The sequence below is a fragment of the Chiloscyllium plagiosum genome, chromosome 18 (genome assembly GCF_004010195.1).
Source record: "Chiloscyllium plagiosum isolate BGI_BamShark_2017 chromosome 18, ASM401019v2, whole genome shotgun sequence".
NCBI classification, from domain to species: Eukaryota; Metazoa; Chordata; class Chondrichthyes; order Orectolobiformes; family Hemiscylliidae; genus Chiloscyllium; species Chiloscyllium plagiosum.
In genome coordinates, this window is record NC_057727.1 from 55,678,867 (window position 1) to 55,697,990 (window position 19,124).

The 19,124-nt window shown below is 43.3% G+C and overlaps 1 protein-coding gene across 7 annotated transcripts in view; it reads left to right on the forward strand.

Annotated features, from left to right (window-relative positions):
• The window catches only part of LOC122559107 (metabotropic glutamate receptor 7-like), a 736,921-nt gene that overhangs the window by 477,275 nt on the left and 240,522 nt on the right, over positions 1-19,124 (forward strand). The window lies entirely within an intron of this gene.

Sequence of the window (19,124 nt, forward strand, 5' to 3'; positions counted from 1 at the left end):
ATGGATGGGTGGAGTGCCCATTATGTTCTTGACTCTGCTTAGTTCAGGCAGCAGTGGCAAAGATTAAGGTGAGCCATTAGAAGGCCAGTAGGCAACTTAATGGCCTCTTCCCATCACCATTGGCATTCTACCAACAATCCCAACACTGGTTGGGAAACAAATGACGCTGAAGAGGTGCTGGCCCTGCAATTGACGAAAAACTCTTGAAGGCATGATCTCTATCCTTACAGGATTAGAAACCCCAATAGCAGGTAATAAACTCCCTGATTGTCACAGAATTCCATCAGGGGTCCTGTAAATGATTAAGGTGACACTGTTCCTGAATTTCTGGCTCAGCATTATTGCCACTGCTGCCAACATTGAATTCAGCTCGGTAAGTTGCTGGGTACAAATGTGTTGCAACAAAGTCCTGAGGGCAGGACAGTTCATTTGCCATCTTCTTGGAGGGCTCCGCTCTGGGATTATAGATGAGGCCTTTGATTTGCAAGAGAGTGATTATCATGTAGCACATCAAGGTATTTGAACTATGTCTGCTGTAAAGGAGTTTGGCGTAGTCCATTTCCAACTCAGCACAGGATTTCATGTAGAGTTCAGAACCCATTCTTTTCACCATTGAATGGGGGCTAGGTTCCCAATGGGATTTACAACCTGCCCGTGACACGGTGTCTGGTGGTTGACCTCTTAGTTTCCTTCACAACACAGCTGGAAGCTACTCGTCATCGAAATGTTGCTGAAGAAGCTGTCACTGAGGTAGAAACTTCCCAATGTGTCAGGTCAGACGGTTGTCACATTGTTACAGACACCAGAGTTGAAGGGGTTTGCAGACTCCACTGCAGCTCTGTATTCGGTCAGTCAATGGATTACCAGTATTGCTGAGATACCAGCTGAGAGAGTGGCAGTGCATGTATCTGTTGCCACTCTTCCAGTGTGACAATATTGATGTTTGAATCCTGGTACCTCCTCTTTGCATGATCCTCCTCTTTTTGCAAGATGTCCTCTCGGCCAAGTGGCAGGGGTCACACCCTGACATGAGCAAGCTTTTGGAAGTAATAGCAGACATCCGATTTGTTTGGTTTGATGGAGCAGGCATTAACGTGCACTTCCAAGAGGCCCAGGCCATAGCAACTCCTATTAATCTCAGGCATCACTTCAATGTGTCCCTCTATTACTCGTTGAATGTTTCAGTTTTTTATCACTCATGGTTGTAAAACAAAAAAAAACTGCTCACCAACTTCACCCCCTATAATCTTGCTTAAAATGCAAGATATCAATCTTGCCAGTGAGATTTTCTGCTCCATGTATAAGCCTCCTGAACTCAAAAGCTCTCTTTATCCTAAGGGTGAATGCCAAAGCAGAATATCTTCAGAGCTGACAGCAGTGCTCTGTGAACCTTTGCTGAGTATATCAGGCAGCCCACCCCCCCTTACCTGCCATGTGGGCTCCAACTCCCAGTTGTTTATTACAGAGAATGCTTTTATCCCTGTTCTTCTGGGAGCTCGATATTTCTGTAAATAGATTTCAAAATTACCTTTGTCATCAACCATCTACTATTCTTGGGAAGGTTATCAGGATTTTATTAAATTAATTCTCAGGATGGGAGTGTTGCTGCCAATGGCCAGCAATTATTCCCTATCACGAGCTGTCCCTAAGAAGATGATAGTGAGCCATTTTCATGAACTGCTGGAGTCCATGTAGGGAAGGTGCTCCCACAGTACTGTGAGGTCTGCTGTTGCTGGATTTTTGACCCAGCGACAGTGAAAGATAGCAATAAATTTCCAAGTCAGGCTGCTGTTTCATTTGGAAGGAAGTTTGGAGGTGATAGTGCTCCTATACAACTGCTTCCATTGTCTTTCTGGGTGATGAATGTTGCAATGTTGGGTATTGCTTTTACAGTATCAGAGGGAATGGCAGAAATCTGTTTCTTTTGCAAACTACAGTCTTCTGCCCTGTCAGGAATGGAGTGACGCTTGCAAGGGCACAATGGTCTTGGAGGTTTTAAAAGTCAACTTACTCATGCAGACTACTGGCATGTTGTCTATCCAAGGTGGGTTTGGCATTTTCACGTCCCTGAAGGACATTTGTGAGCCAGCTTTTATTTATGAGGGATATTTATCATCGTTTATGGCTGTTCTGCCTCAGTTTCCAAAATTTTCATTGGCAAGATTTGAAATCATGACCCAAACATTGTACAAAGCACAGTATTGCACCAAACCAGGCTTTCCAGATTGCCCAATGCCAAGTACATCACACTCCTTCTTGCTAAGCAATAACTTAATCAACATACCCTAGTGCATACAAAAACTGACTGAAGAGGGCAAACTTTACCTTGGTTACTGAAAACAACCTGGGCTGACACAGAATGGTCCAAGACATCAAAATGATTTGTGCATTTACATGATTTGCGCATTCAACAGAAGGGAGCTTGTGCAATATCACAAAGCCAATCCTTCACTGCCCAGACATTTATTACTGCTTTGAATAGCAGTCTGATTCATGCAAAGAACAATTGTTTGATAACTGCAAAGAGATATGCAAAATAACACATTTGGTTTCCATGAACGATACAATATTAAACTTCAGAAACCGCCATTGATCATTCTGCACACAATCAGAGTGCTGTCTACAATGAGAATACTGACATTACCCATAATGTTATCTATACAGCTAGGCCTTCGCAGTATGTCAAACAAATGTCTTACTGCTGCTGACAGCACATCCAATGATTCACAAGGAGGTTTGACCACATTTGTTGTGATGAAGTCTAAATTGATAAAGGAAATGCTAATTGGCTGATAATAAGACCAGCAATTATCAGTTTTACTGTATTGCTGGTTTTTCATTAGGATTTGGAGAACTGGAGATCTTACTCCTTTAATCTGGAAGGCAGGAGGGAGAAACCTGGAAACCTCGACTCTGTTATTTTAATATCAGTTGTGGGCCAGTCACATTAATCTATAAGCAAATACCGACTGTAATCGATCTAGAGTTACCGACTGTAATCTATCCGCAGTTACCGACTGTAATCTATCTGCAGAGACTGACTGAACATATGGATAAGAACCAGCTGATTAAGAATGGATGGATGAATTTGTAAATGTTAGGTCGTGGCAAAAAATGGAGGAATCCACCATTTTAACCTGGATTCGACTGTGAGTTGCTCCCCTGACACTGGTCACCCTCATGTGGACGTAGGAGCAACACACTGACAAACAGAGTGAGGCTGCCTGCAACAGGAATGATACAATGTCTTTTTGTCGAGGTTCAGGCCATTCCCTGGGACGCACACTGAAACAAACATCGACTGTGTCTGCAGGATCATCAATTTGGTGAAAGACACTCTTTGGTCTGGCCGAAACTTGCTGGTCTTCCAGAACAAAGAGTTGATCTCGACTGAGTGTTGCAGACTGGCACAGTCCAAGATCCAGGACTATGTGCTGAGAGAGACACGAAAGCTTGGGGCAGCTATCACCCACGGCACAGTTGGGAAAGTTAAGTGGGGGTCTGTTCAGTTCTCAGACCCCCCTGGTATGTAAATATAAACTGGTTCAAACACGAGATGCCTTTGGTTTGTTTGGGTAGAGTCAAACTCCAATGTTTGTTTCTTTGATATGTTGTTTTACAGAACCAAACTGTGTCATGGAGTCATAGAGATGTACAGCATGGGAACAGACCCTTCGGTCCAACTTGTCCATGCCGACCAGATATCCCAATCCATCTAGCCCCAACTGCCAGCACCCGAACCATATCCTTCCAAACCCTTCCTATTCATGTGCCCATCCATATGTGTCAGTGACTATGTATATGAAAGTATGGTTTATGAATAAAGTACATTTTGAAATAATATAAGAAAAGGACCTTTCAGTGTCTCTGGTGCAGAGGTGGAAGGTGTGCATGCCTGTTGCTTCCCAAGTGCTGGTCTCATCCCACATGTAGTGGAGGACGTTGGTGGAGGTCACTTCTCAGGCTCCTCTGAATGTGGGCCAGTCTCAGCCACAAAGCCCTGGGACAGAGCCTGTCGCTGTCATATTGCAGGTATAGCTGCCTGCTTGGGAGTCCCCAAGGGCATCAGCACATTGGAGATAAGAATCATGAGCATTGCAAGTACAACGCAGCAGGCTACCAATGCATCTGAGTCACAGACAGAGCACCCAGAAGTGATAGGCAAGAGTGCAAGGCTCCATGCTATTGAACATGCTTAATAGATTACGTGGGTACAACACTAATTCTTTTCACTTGGAGTAATTATAATCAGTCAGACATATGTGTCATTAAAACTAGATATCAAAATTAAGGGAGAGGTGGTGGGGACAGGGTGTCTGCACTTGGTACAGTTCTGTGCAATCTGTTGGGGCAGTTCGTCATGATGGTGACCCCAAATATAATGCTTTTTCGTTGGGAATGCGATGATTTAAATGTGTGCGCATGCTGGATAATTATCTTTTCTGCAGGGCATGTTGCAAAGCCATCTCGCCCAGAGCTGATCAATTAAAACATTGAATATGAGCTGCATTTTGAAACTCCTAAGGATCTAGTACTGAGACAAAACAGCAAATGCAGAGGATCTCATTTGAGCTGGTACTGCAAGCATCCACACTATAATAAGGAAATCACAGTTGAGCTGAGTCAGTAATGGAGCCGGAATGCCAGCGATGCACACCTATTAGATCATCTATAGAGAGCCATGAGTCTGGATTGTGCCCTCATCATGGTCAAAGACAGTGCTGGAATGAAATATTTCAGGCTTCTCCTCAGAGTTTTGATATTGTCCCAGTTCTGGGAGAAACTCACTTAGGATCACTGCACACAAACGGCGAAGTAAAAACGCTGCCTTCTCTTTCAAAAGTGAATGTATATCATAGAGAAAATCCTGAGCCTTCAACTCATCAAAAACTTGCAGTCTCCAGTCCTGAATATTCCAGCAACAGATACATTTCCCAGTTACCAACAACCTCATCAGAGTCTGCCCCCTGGTGGCAAACAAGGTTTTTTTTCATCCTGTCATACAAATGAGTGAAATATTGCTTAATCCATGTCGTCTTTGTGGTCTGCTGATCATCATGAGGCCTGGAAAGCCTACCATTACCTTCCTCTGATGCCTGGGCACCAGGCTCCTGGCAGTGGTCATTCATCTTCCTCCACCTCCTCCTCCTCTTCAATCTCATTGTCATCCACCTCCAGTGGTGAAGTGGTGTTGCAGCTCAAACTGTACAGTCTACAGCAATTAGCCATAATATGGAACACCCTGGCTGACTCCTATTGGAGTGCACCACCTGAACGGTCTAGACATTAAAAGCACATCTTTGATAAATTGGTGGTTTGTTGAATGCTGCTTTGTGTCAGGTGACAGTTCTGGCCGTAATGCCCCTCTGTATCTGTGTCGCAATACTGGACTGAGTCATAGAGTCCTACAGCATTGAATCAGTCCAGCCAAGTCCATGCTGACCATAATCCCAAACTAAACTAGTCCCACCTTCCTGGACTTGGCCCGTATCCCTCCAAACATTTCTTATTCATTTTCTTATCCAAATATCTTTTAATCATTGTAATTGTATCTGTATCCTCTATTTCCTCTGGATATTCATTCCACACACAAACTGCTGTCTGGTGTAAAGTCAAAGTGTCCCCATGTCTTTTTTGAATCTTTGTCCTCTCGCCTTAAAAATTTGAGAGAGGTGAAAGATTAAAAAAAAAACATGGGGGCATTTAGTCTTGAAATACCCTATCCTAGGAAAAATACACCTGCCGTTCATCTTATCCGTATCCCTCATGGCTGTATAAACTTCTTTAAGGTCATCTCTCAACCTCCTATGCTTCAGTTAAAACAGTCCCAGACAATCCAGTCTCTCCTTATAACTCTCGGCATAATCCTGGCAAATCTGTTCTGAACCCTCTCCATTTTATCCTTCCTATAACAGGAAGACCAGAACTGGAAACAATGTTCCAGAAGAGGTCACCAGCCACTATCTCCTCATGGTGTTGTCCTTATCTCCCAGCATGCGTGCACACACTGTCTGAACGTTAGCCTGAGGAGATGAAGGAATCAGTAGCAACTGCTCAACAACTGAGAACAGCCATTCCCATGGTCAGAAACCAGATGAGCGTTTAGTCAGTGGAGCACTTTTCTGATCAAGAATCTGACTGGCCGGTCTGACATCACATCGATGCCTAAGTGGGTGCAATCAACAACCCCATAGATCCTGAGGGAATCCTTTCAAGCAGTAAATCCCAATAAACTCTATGCATGCTGACAGTGGCCCATCTATGTCAAAGTGCCCACTCTGCCCTTTGCAATAAGCAGCCCATGATCTGCCTGACAGTTTGATCAACTCCTGGCTGTGAGATCCCACTCAGATTCACATCTGCCCCCTGAAATGAAAATGTCAGCTCCATGAGTGAGCTTGAAGGCTGCAAGTTGGAGAGTGGCCTGAGGCATCAAGACGCTGTGGTCCAGAGCGTAAACATTTCAGACCATCATCGTGGATGAATATAATCTCTTCCAGCAGATAGATAACTCTCAGGCAACTGTCTTGGGTAACACCTCCTTCCTCTTCACTGTGCTCCTCTGCTGACCGCCTCCTCACCCGGAAGATGCATCAGCCAAAGTTCCTCTTCATAACTCTATCTGATGTCAACTTCCAGTATTATTCCTTAAGCTGGTGGACGTTCATTCATCAGTGCATCCTTTGCCAATCTCTGGGGCCTGAGTGATTCCAACAGCCTTGTATGCCTCTAGGGCATTCCACACCTCCCACCCACTGATCAGAAGCTTTTCACTGCTGGCAATGACAACTCAGGATGCACTGGTACACTCTAGCAATATGATTTCTCAATGTGTGCCCGCAGCCACTCTTACCGCTTCCAAGGTTTGGAAATCTAGTTCAGATATGCCAACCTGTCCTATTGAAAGCAGTGTTGCTGGCTCTATTCAGTTGAAACCAGATGTTGACATCAGATTTCCTCAACAACTGCGTTTCCAAAAACCAAGAGTTTAGCAACACAGAGAAACTATGTACCAACTCTAAGACTCCAGAGTAAAGATGGAAAGTTTACATCTTTGAGAAACAGGTTGGCTCAGGAGATAATGTAATGCAAAGCTTACTGTAGCCTACAGGTCAAGCAGGCAGATATGAGCTGCAATAATTACAAAGTCCTAGCAGTTTTATTTGTCAGATTGTCATGACAAGTTTACAGAAAGCCCAAAGCGAAGAATATTGCAAGTCTAATTAATTGGACAAGGGCCATCTCTGAATACAGCGAGCGTTGCTAGATTTGCTTTGTATTTTTGGCTTCACTAAATTTTACTTTCCCCGCTTCTTTTAGCACCTCTTCTGAAGGTGCAGATATTCCCTGAGGTGCTCTCCCCTGCTACATGTAGCTTGACATACCCACTCGCATAACCATCCTTTTTGCATTTTGTATGGCTACCAAACAACATCAGAGAAAATGAATAAGCTATTTCATCTGGAGGAGGCTTGCAGAACACTTTATGCTCCTGTTAAAATTTAGAGCTAATATATTGGGGGTGGGGGGGTGATTGCAGAAAGCATTTTACACAAAGGGAGGTAGATAACTTGAAATTCTGCCGCTCTAAAGGTTTTGAGGTCAAAACTTGAGCTCATTCAATTTTCTGCTTCCCTTGGCCTGATTGCACGGAGTGTTGTTCATCCATTAATCCGATATTCATTGACCTACACTACAGAAGCAGCGTCTCTGTTTTAAAAGCGTTATCCTTGTTTTCAAATCCCTCTGTGGCTTGCCTCTATTTCTGTGATCTCCTACAGCTTGCTGAGACCTCTGCTCTGCGCTAATATATAGTTGTTCGACATTCTTGATTGTACAGCTCCATTTTTGGCACTTGTGTTTTCAGCTGTCAATTCCCAAACATCTGCAATCCCTTCCTATACGTCTCTGTTGTCTACCCTTCTTATCTTTTTTAAGACATTGCTTAAAGCTTACCCCTTCAAGAAAGCTTTTGGTTCTCCAGCCTACATTAGTCTATGTGATGTTATGCCGACTCTTGTTTGATAATGCTTGTGCAGAAACTTGAAGCATTTTATTATGTTAAAGACAACATAAAAATGCAATATCTGAGATTAGGTGAATTGAATACTTCAAAACTAAGTTTGGATAGATTTTTGTCAAGTACGTGGTGGGTGGCACGGTGGCACAGTGGTTAGCACTGCTGCCTCACAGCGCCAGAGACCCGGGTTCAATTCCCGCCTCAGGCGACCGACTGTGTGGAGTTTGCACATTCTCCCCATGTCTGTGTGGGTTTCCTCCGGGTGCTCTGGTTTCCTCCCACAGTCCAAAGATGTGCAGGTCAGGTGAATTGGCCACGCTAAATTGCCTGTAGTGTTAGGTGCAGGGGTAAACGTAGGGGAATGGGTCTGGGTGGGTGCGCTTCGGCGGGTCGGTGTGGACTTGTTGGGCCGAAGGGCTGTTTCCACACTGTGAGTAATCTAATCTAATCTAATCTACAATGAGGGATAAGGAACCAAGGTGAGTTGGAATATGTTTGACAGGCTGAATAGTTGACTACTTTCACTATGTTCTTAGAACAAAATGTCTTCTCCCATTGACCTGTAGTAGTCATGAATGTATGACTAGTTTCTTCCTTTTTGACCTGTAAAAGATCTGTTGGAGCAAGAGGTAAAGTTTAATGTTTTAGCACATATTGGAATGATGGATGTAAGATGATTGCCTTGAATATGGAGAATTCCCAACGCCCCTCCCCCAAGTCCCTCCTCCCTACCTTTTATCTTAGCTCCAACCACAAGGGATGAATGCAGATTTCTCCAGCTTCTTCATTCCCCTCCCCCCACATTATCACAGTCCCAACCCTCTGACTCAGCACCGCCTTCTTGACCTCTCCGCCCCCACCCCCTCTCCGGCCTATCATCCTTACCTTAACCTCCTTCCACCTATCGCATTCCCACCGCCCCTCCCCCAAGTCCCTCCTCCCTACCTTTTATCTTAGCCTGCTTGGCACACCTTCCTCATTCCTGAGGAAGGGCTTATGCCCGAAACGTCGATTCTCCTGCTCCTTGGATGCTGCCTGACCTGCTGCGCTTTTCCAGCAACACATTTTTCAGATATGGAGAATAGGCCCAGTTGAATTTTTTGATTTGAAAGTGTGGGTAGGGGCATTGTGAGACAAAAAAATGTGGCTTAAAAAGTCAGTCAAGAAATCCAGGGACCTATTTCTCTCTTTAGGCCAGCTTATTCTGTACATTTTCAAATGATGAAGGCAAACATCTTTCCCTTCACTTTTTTTTAGGAGAAGGAAAGAAACAGTTAAACTCAAATTGAGTGCATTATTTTCATTTAATTGCTGCCAGGATGCTTAAATGTAAAGTGTGAAGTGAAATCTGTCACCCTGATTTGTGATCCAATACTTTTTTTTGCGTCTTTCTTTTAATCATTTCTGACATTGAGTTAAAACACTGGGGCACATGCTCTCTTTTTAATTGAGGACTTTAATGTCTGAACTCCCTTTGGAAGAAGGTCTCATTGTCTCCAAGTATAAACATTTATAGAGTCGTAGAGCTGTACAGCACAGAAACAGACCCTTCAGTCCAAACAGTCACTAAAGGGCTTGATAAGATTAATCTTGATGGAGAAGGTGATCTGAGATAACATGCATATTTAAAATTCCATAAGGGTTGGTTGACTCAGCTCCAATGATTTTTCAGTTGTTCATCCACTATCTTCACCAGCTTTGCTTTATTCTTATATGGAAGTGAGTGTAACTGGTAAGACCAGTATTTATTGTACATCCCTAAATGCTTTTTAACTGATGTGGCTTGCTAGGCCATCTCGGATAACAGTTAAGGATCAACCATCTTGGTTTGGGCCAAGAGTCACATGTAGGCCAGGCTGAACAAGGTCGGGAGATTTCCTTCCCTAAAGAATATTAGCCAGCCAATTGGGTTTTTGATGATAATGATGATTTCATGGTCAACTGCGAATGAATTATAGACTTGGTCAGCACGGAAACTGACCCTTTGGTCTGCACATGCATGCTGACCAGATATCTGAAATTAGATTAGATTAGATCACTTACAGTGTGGAAACAGGCCCTTCGGCCCAAGTCCACACCAACCCGCTGAAGCGCAACCCACCCAGACCCATTCCCCTACATTTTACCCCTTCCCCTAACACTACGGACAATTTAACATGGCCAATTCACCTAATCTGCACATTTTTGGACTGTGAGAGGAAACCGGAGTACCTGGAGAAAACCCACACAAACACTGGGAGAATGTGCAAACTCCACACAGTCACCTGAGGCGGGAATTGAACCCGGGTCTCTGGCGCTGTGAGGCATCTGTGCCACCATGCCACTCACAAATTAATCTACTCCCATTTGCCAGCACTTGGCCCATATCCCTCCAAACCCTTCCTGTTCATAAACCCATCTGGATGCCTTTTAAATGTTGGAATTTCAGCCTCCACCACTTCTGCTGGCAGCTCATTCCACCTCTGCCTGAAAAAAGGTGCCCGTTAGGTCCCTTTTAAATCTTTTCCCTCACACCTTCAACCTATGCAGTCTAGTTCTGGACTCTCCCACCCTTGGAAAAAGACCTTGGCTTTTCAGCCTAGCCATGGCCCTCATGGTTTTATAAACATCTACAAGGTCACCTCAACCTCCATGTTTCCAGATTTCATTCATTAAGTTTAAATTCCAACAGCTACCCTATTGACATTTGACCCTGTGTTACTGGTGCCTTACTCGGTGCTCCTGAACCATGAGTCCAGTGATACTATCATTATGCCATAGATTCCCCATCTGGAGTACGTCATTCTGCCAAAGCGGTCTTCAGATGGATAGCTGATATATAAACTATTCAAAGACCATGAGCAGAAAAACGAAATGCAGAACCTAATGTTGATTTATAGAAATTAACAGTATGCAGAAATTAATTCTGGTGACAATGCTTTAAAAAAGTTTACTTTGAAGAATTGCTGCTGATGTTCAGACGCACTGCTCATAAATTGGGACAAATATGCAAAGAACTAAGTACCACTAGTTGAAACAGAGAAAACTATAGTTAGAATACACAGCATATCGCTTTACAGATATCTGTTAGCCATTTACTTGGGGTTGAAAGGCTTAATATGCTCAGTGAGGCAAAAATAGTATTGTGGTTCTAGTATGATGGTCAGGAAATCTTGCTCATATTGACAGAGATGAATTATTCCAACTCTGGCAGTTTTCAAGTAATACTCATAAATTTACACCTCCTGCGATTCCTGTGGGATTGATCTGTTACTAAAGCTTAAGTATTAATTTACATTATTTGACATGGGTGAGGTAATCTTTTATCAGATAACCAAGTTCCTTTTTTCATTGGAAGAATCTTGCAAGTGGCAGCTTTATCAGAGAATCCCTACAGTGTAGAAGCAGGCCCTTCAGCCCATCGAATCCACACCAAACCTTCAAAGAGCATCCCACCCACACCCAACTCTGCATTTCCAATGGCTAACCCACCCAGCCTGCACATCCCTGAACGCTATGGGCAATTTAGCATGGCCAATCCACCTAATCTGCACATCAATGGACTGTGGGAAGAAACCAGAGCACCCGGAGGAAACCCACACAGACATGGGAAGAATGTGCAAACTCCAAGCAGACAGTCGCCCAAGGATGAAGATGAACCCTGGTCCCTGGCACTGAGGTGACAGGACTAACCACTGAACCAACATGCTGCCCATTTATGTCTCAAGTTTATTTTCAACCCATGGAATAGAAATTGTTAGAGTGTGTGCACATAGTTTGGAAGGGTGAGCAATGGAACAGCAGCCATCTATTATCCAAAGGCGATGAACTTTAAGACTTCACTGAGCTGATGGGCAAAGCATTGCATTTCCTGTGAACACACTGTTGCAAGGCTGATTAAGGGTATAAATAGTGTTCTGTTTCAGGGTAGCAGGTTTTTGGGAATACCTCCACCGACACGTTCCCTCCAAGCCCACATCATCCTGACCTTAGAGCTGTATTGTCATTCCTCTCCCGAGTCAAAATCCTAGAATTCCCTTCCTAACAGCCATGCGGGTGTCCTTGAACCACATGGACTGCAGCAGTTCAAGAAGGTGGCAGTTGGTGATGGGAAGTAAATGCTGGCTTAGTTAGTAATGCTCACATCTTCATGAAAGAACAAATAGTAAAAACTGTTAAAGCTTGTGAACCCAATGAGTGATTCTCTGGGATAATAATGTCCTTGAAACCCACCCTTGTTCTAATATATGCTGGCTATAGGGTTAAGTTAAATGACTAATCTAGTCCAGTACAGTGTAATGTTCCTAAGAGATCAGTCTTTCGGATGATGCTGTCTGACCCCTCTCATTCCTGGAGAAGCAGAGGGTGAATTTGAGCAATAATGGAAGGTCCTGTGGAGTTGGAGAGTAACGAGAGAACAGAGAACTGGATACAGTGGCTAATTTTTACAATGGTTGTTATTTCTTAAAAGAAAAACTGTTTTCTCCACAGTTAAATCTCTGAAGTCTTGTTTGTAAGTTCTTTTTTTAATGCGTGTGCACAGCGGCCACTGCCATCGAAAATTTCTTGGTGTTGAAATTACAGTATGTAATTATTAATATGCCAATGGTAATTCAGCGGTGTGGAATTGCTTTACCTGCTGTTTTAATTGCAGTGTTAATTGGTATTAGACAAACATTTGCACAGCCTAATTTAAAGCCTTTATTTTTAAAAAGTAGTTATGTTGTATCGGCCAAGAACTACCAGTAAGACATTGCTTCAAGGAAATCTTGCTGAAATTAAATTATTAGTCATCCTCCTTCAAAAGGAAATGAGGCTGTAGCAACGTGTTCAACCAGAACTAGCTTGTCTTTTGATTCTTTTTGCAAGAAACTTTGAAATGCATCAGGGATAAAGGCGACTGGCGATATCCTCTTGCGGGAACTATAGCGGGATCAGGCGACATAAAATCTTCACACTTTTTCTATGGCAACTGTATCATTCAAGATCGGAGACGGTTACAGAGAGTGGTAAACTCAGCCCGGGCAATCACTAAGGCCAACCTCCTCTCCATAGAATCCACCTACCAGGTCTGCTGTCAAGGAAAGGCCATCAGCATTCTCAAAGATCCATCCCACCCTGGCAATGTTTTTCTACAGCCTTTACCATCAGGGAGAAGGTATAGAAGCCTGAACACGCGCGCCAGCCAGTTTTGAAACAGTTTCTACCGTAGTGTTGTTAGCATACTGAATGGACACTCAAACTCTTAACATTTGTTTTTGCCACTGTTTACCTTTTAGTTACTTATCTATACTACTTAACTCTGTGATCTGCCTGTAATGCTCACAAGACAAAGCTTTTCACTGTGCCTTGGTACACGCGGCAATAAATGCAATTCAATTCAATTCAAGTTTAGCCTGTTGGAATGGTGGTTCCTTTTCCAATTGGTCATGTTAAGAACATGTCAACAGTCCTTAGACTCCCAAGCCATGCCTTAGGCTGTGATCAACCTGCCAATCAGGCTGCCAGAACACAGGTGGTCCATGTGGAAACTGGGCTCATCTGGCATTCAAATATCCCTGAAGAGTTCACCAGTGCATTTGGCCATACTGCTGACTATATTTCATAGATGTCCTTTATAAATGCCACTGTATTAACAAGAAGGAAAACATTTTCAATGTTTGATTAATGACTATGGGCTGAAAATTAGATAGCTCTAGTTTTTGAGCACAAATGCTCCAATTTGCAATGAACTGGCACCTGCTAACATTGAGGCAGAGAGCATGCAAACATCATGCTGCTACCTTGTTTCAATGAACCAGAAAACACTGCTGCAGGGGTTTGTCAAGGCTTCTCCTTGGCCAGCCCCTCTTTAGAGACTTCATCAATTATTTAACTTCCAGCCTTATACCAGAAGTGTGGATGGTCCCTGACGAATGCACAGCACTTAGTACTAATTGTGGATCTTCAGTTACTTACACATTCTGTGCCCGTAAGCAAAAAGATCTGAACACTGTTCATACTTGATTGATAAGTGGCATGCAGCTTTCAAGTCATACAAGTGGTAGGCAGTGATCATCTTCAACAAGAGAGTATCTAAAAACTCCCCCTTGATATTCAACTGTTTTATTATTGTTAAATCCCTCAACATTCATATTCTGTGGAATATTGGACAAGCCAAATAAATGTTGTGCCTCTAAGAGCAGCTCAGACCGGGAGTTACGCATTGAGTAACTCACCACCTATCTCCCCAATGGCAGTCCACAATCTTCAAGGAACGAATCATGAGTGGGAAGGAATAATTTCCATTTACTGGGATAAATGCTGCTCAAACAACACTCAAGAAGCTCACAGTCATCCAAAACTAATCATCCCTCTTAACTGGCATCCCATCTACCACTTTAAACATTCACACCTTTCTCACCAATGCTCAGTGACTACAATGATTACTACGTTCAGGATGCACTGAAGCAGATGGCTAGATTTCCTTTGACAGTTTTTTCTGAACCCATGACATCTCACAGCTAAAACGACAAAGAAAACAGATATTTCTCATTATTACCTGTAAATTCTACTCCAGGCCACATACATCCTAACTTGAGCATTTATCAACATTCTTTCATCTTTGCCAAACTAATATTCTTGGAGTGCCTCCCCAATAGCATTCTGGGTTTACTGAACTATGTATGGACTTCATCAGCATTAAAGATACCTGATTTCCATACTAGTTCAATGGATTGAGGAGGCTGATAAGTCCACTGCACAACCCGCAGTCTCTATAACATGTGGGTAGGTGTGCTTCAAGGGTTAGATCGATGAGTGTTCAGAGGCTAGTGCACTGTCCTCAGGAGAGCCTCCTGCTACAATGGAGTTCAGAACAGAGTAGTTGCTTTGAGATTCTTGTGTTTGGGATATAAATGACATATCCTGCCAACCATAGATAATTTAATTTGAAGGATAAGTGTGTATTTAGTGGTACTCACCCGCAGCAGTGAATGATGGAGATGGTGGCAACTGAACACCTATGCAGAACATACATTAAAGCAGACTGCACAGTCTATAAACATGACCTATTGTGCATGCTGCATGCTTTAAGAACTGATAAGACACCCTTGGGCTCATGCCATAATTGTCCTGTGTGAGCCACACTTGCTAACTCATAGGTGTTGCATCTGCTATTTTGAGATTCTCTTCTCCCCTCCCCTCCAACAACTATTGAATATTCCAGCTGGTACTCCATTAGACTTGTGAAATTTCTTTGTGTGTATTTTCTTTTCCTATCTTTCAAACTTTCTCCTCTCCCTTCTTTCATTTAGTTTTGAATATCAGCCATTCCTTCCCCATCTCTTCTCCTTCCCACTATGATACAGTTCTGTAGTTGATAGCTGCTCATCTGTTCCTTACACTAGAGGCTATTAGTCATGTCTTAATCTCAAAAGTAATGAGTATGGGAAAGTATTATGCATGTAGAGGACCAACAACCTACATTGCTGTAATTCAGCCTCATGCCCACATGTAATCAATAGTTGCAGGTAAGTAATAGGGGATAGGAATCTTTGACTTGATTTTTAGATTTGATTTGATTGACTATTGTCATATGTACCTAGATACAGTGAAAAGTTTTGTTTTGAGGGCAGTATAGCAGATCACACCTGACAAAGTACATTAGGATAATAGAACAGAGCGAAGGATACAATGTTATGGATGTAGAGAAGATGCACAAAGAGCGAGATAAATATTATGCTTAAAATTTGAGAGTCCTTTCAGATATCTAATAACAGTGGGGAAGAAGCTGGTTTTGAATGTGTTGGTATGTGTGTTTAACTTTTGTACCTTCTGCCCGACGTGGAGGTTGGAAGGGATTATAACCAGGATGGGAGGTGTCTTGATTATGCTGACTGCCTTTCTGAGGCAGCAAGAAATGTAGACGGAGTCAATGGATGGACTGAATGGAGTGTCCTTAGCCTCCTGAGGAAGTAGAGGCGTTATTGTGCTTTCTTGACCGTCGCATCAACAAATTGTTGATGATCATCACTCTGAGAAACTTGAGACTCTCGACAATTTCCAACTCTGCACCATTGATGTAGACAGGGATGTACCCTCTATCTTGCTTTCTGAAGTCAATGACCAGCTCTTTTATTAGATTAGATTAGATTACATTACAGTGTGGAAACAGGCCCTTCGGCCCAACAAGTCCACACCGACCCGCCGAAGCGTAACCCACCCATACATTTACCCCTTACCTAACACTACGGGCAATTTAGCATGGCCAATTCACCTGACCTGCACATCTTTGGACTGTGGGAGGAAACCGGAGCACCCGGAGGAAACCCACGCAGACACGGGGAGAACATGCAAACTCCACACAGTCAGTCGCCTGAGGCGGGAATTGAACCCGGGTCTCTGGCGCTGTGAGGCAGCAGTGCTAACCACTGTGCCACCGTGCCGCTGATGTTGAGGGAGAGAGTGTTAATCTTTACTGTCATGCCACCAAGCATGCTATCTCTTTCCTGTATTTTGTCTCGTCAATTTGGAGATCCAGCCGACGCGTGGTATCACCAGTGAACTCGTGGATGACATTAAGATAAAATTTGTCCACGCAATCATGAGTGAACAGGGAGTACAGTAGGTGGCTGATTATGCATCCTTGTGGAGCACGTATTGAGGATCATTGTGGAGGAGCTGCTGCTGTTGTATATTCTCACTGTTTGTGGTATGTGAGTCAGGAGGTCAAGGATCCAGATATAGAGGGTGAAGCAGAGACCTAGGTCTTGGAGTTTGGAGTTTATTTTGGTTAGAATTTTGATGTTGAAGGCAGATCTGTAGTCAATAACTAAGAGCTTGATGTAAGCATCCTTCTTATCCAGATGTTCCAAGGATGGGTGTCGGGCCAGAGAGAGATGGTGTTGCAATGGTAGATGAATTGCAAGGGATCATGGGAAGCTGGAATTGATGTGGGCCATGACTAACTTCTCGAAGCACTTAATAATATTTGTTAACTTCTTGCGGTTTTGGAATGAGGAACTGTAGTCACAAATCTTTGTGATGCACAAACTACTTTCACCACAGCAGAGATGGCTAAGAGAATTTAATAAAGATTAAAATGTGATCCGAGGTTTGATGGATTGAAAGTGCTCCAGTTATTAACTTTGTTTTGAAAATCAGTGATGAGATGTTCATAACATAAGAACTAGGAGCTGGAGTAGATAGCCTTTCGAGTCTGATTGATCATTTAATTTGATCGTGGCTGATGTCATCTTAGTCTCAACTTCACTTTCTTGCCCACTCCCCATAACCCTTCAACCCATTACTAATTCCAAATCTGCTTATCTGCTCCCTAAATTGACTCAAAGAGCTGGTAACCACTGCACTCTGGGGTGACAAATTCCATGGATTCATGATCCTTTGAGAGAAGTAAATTCTCTTCATTTCTATTTTAAATTTGCTACTCCTTATCCTAAAACTATAATCTCCAGTTCTAGACTGCCCTACACAAGAGGAAACATCCTGCCTGCATGTACTTTGTTATTCCCTTTTGGCATGCTTTATACGCGATTAGATCTCCCCTCATTCTTTTAAACTCCAGAAAGTCTAGGCCTAAACTGTTCAGTCTCTTAGCGAGTTTTGAGAAGATTTGTAGCTCAGGTTGAGGTTTTGGGTGTAGGTTCATTTCCAGATGTTTCGTTACCTTTCTAGGTAACATCTTCAGTGGACCTCATGCAAAGCAATGCTGAAAATTTCTGCTTTCTATTTATATGTTTGGGTTTCTTTGGGTTGGTGATGTTATTTCCTGTGGTGAAGTCACTTCCTGTTCCTTTCCTCAGGGGGTGGTAGATGGGGTCTAACTCGATGTGTTTGTTGATAGATTTACGGCTGGAATGCCATGCTTTAAGGAATTCTCGTGCGTGTCTTATTTTGGCTTGTCCTAGGATGGATGTATTGTCCCAGTTGAAGTGGTGTCCTTCCTCATTCGTATGTGAGGATACTAGTGAGAGAGGGTCATGTTTTTTTGTGGCTAGTTGATGTTCATGTATCCTGGTGGCTAGTTTCTTGCCTGTTTGTCCAATGTACTGTTTATTACAGTCCTTTCATGACCGAAAACAGAGGGGTCGAGATGGGATAAGCATCTGGAGTTGTTGAATTCAATGTTGAGACCGGTAGGCTGTAACGTGCCTAGTCGGAAGATGAGATGTTGTTCCTCCAGTTTGCATTGAGCTTCACTGGAACATTGCTGCAGGTCAAGGACTGACATGTGGGCATGGTAGCAGGATTGTGTGTTGAAGTGGCAAGCCACGGGAAGGCCAGGGACGTGATTGCGTAGAGACCGAAGATGCTCAGCAAAGCGATCACCCAGTCGGCGCTTTGTCTCTCCGATATTCCAGCATCCACAGTAATTTGCTTTTAATTAGATAAAAAAAGTTGCCATGATGGTAGGAGACAGAGGTTGGTGGTGGATGGTGGTTGTTCAGGCTGGAGGCCTGTGACTAGTGGCGTGCCACAAGGATCAGTGTTGGGTACACTGTTGATTGTTATTTATATGAACAATTTGGATGAGAATATAAGAGGCATGGTTAGTGAGTTTGAGAATGACACCAAAATTGGTAGTCCTGTGGACAGTGAACAAAGTTGTCGAAGAGTACAATTGCATCTTGATCAACTGAGACAGTGGGTCGAGGAATGGCACATGGAGTTTAATTTAGATAAATGCAAAGTATTGCATTTTGGTAAGACAAATTCAGGGCAAGCGTGCCGTAAATTACACAGTTCATGGTATGTCCTTGGGGAGTGTTGTTGAAGAGAGAGACCTGGAGGCACAGGTGTATGGTTCCTTGAAAGTGATGCCCCAGGTAGATAGTGTGATGAAGAAGACATTTAGCATACTTGCCTTCATTGGTCAGAGCACTGAGTGCAGGAGTTAGAATATCATGTTATGTCTGTACAAGACGTTGGTAAGGCCGCATCTGGAGTATTGCATCCAATTCTGGTTGCCCTGCTATAAGAAGCTTCTATATGTTGTTAAAATGGAAAGGGTGCAAGAAGTGGTTTACAAGCATGTTATCGAAACTGAGGTGTTTGAGTTTTAAGATGAGGGTGAATAGGCTGGGACTTTTTTCCCTGGAGCATAGGAGGGGGGATCTTGTCGAGG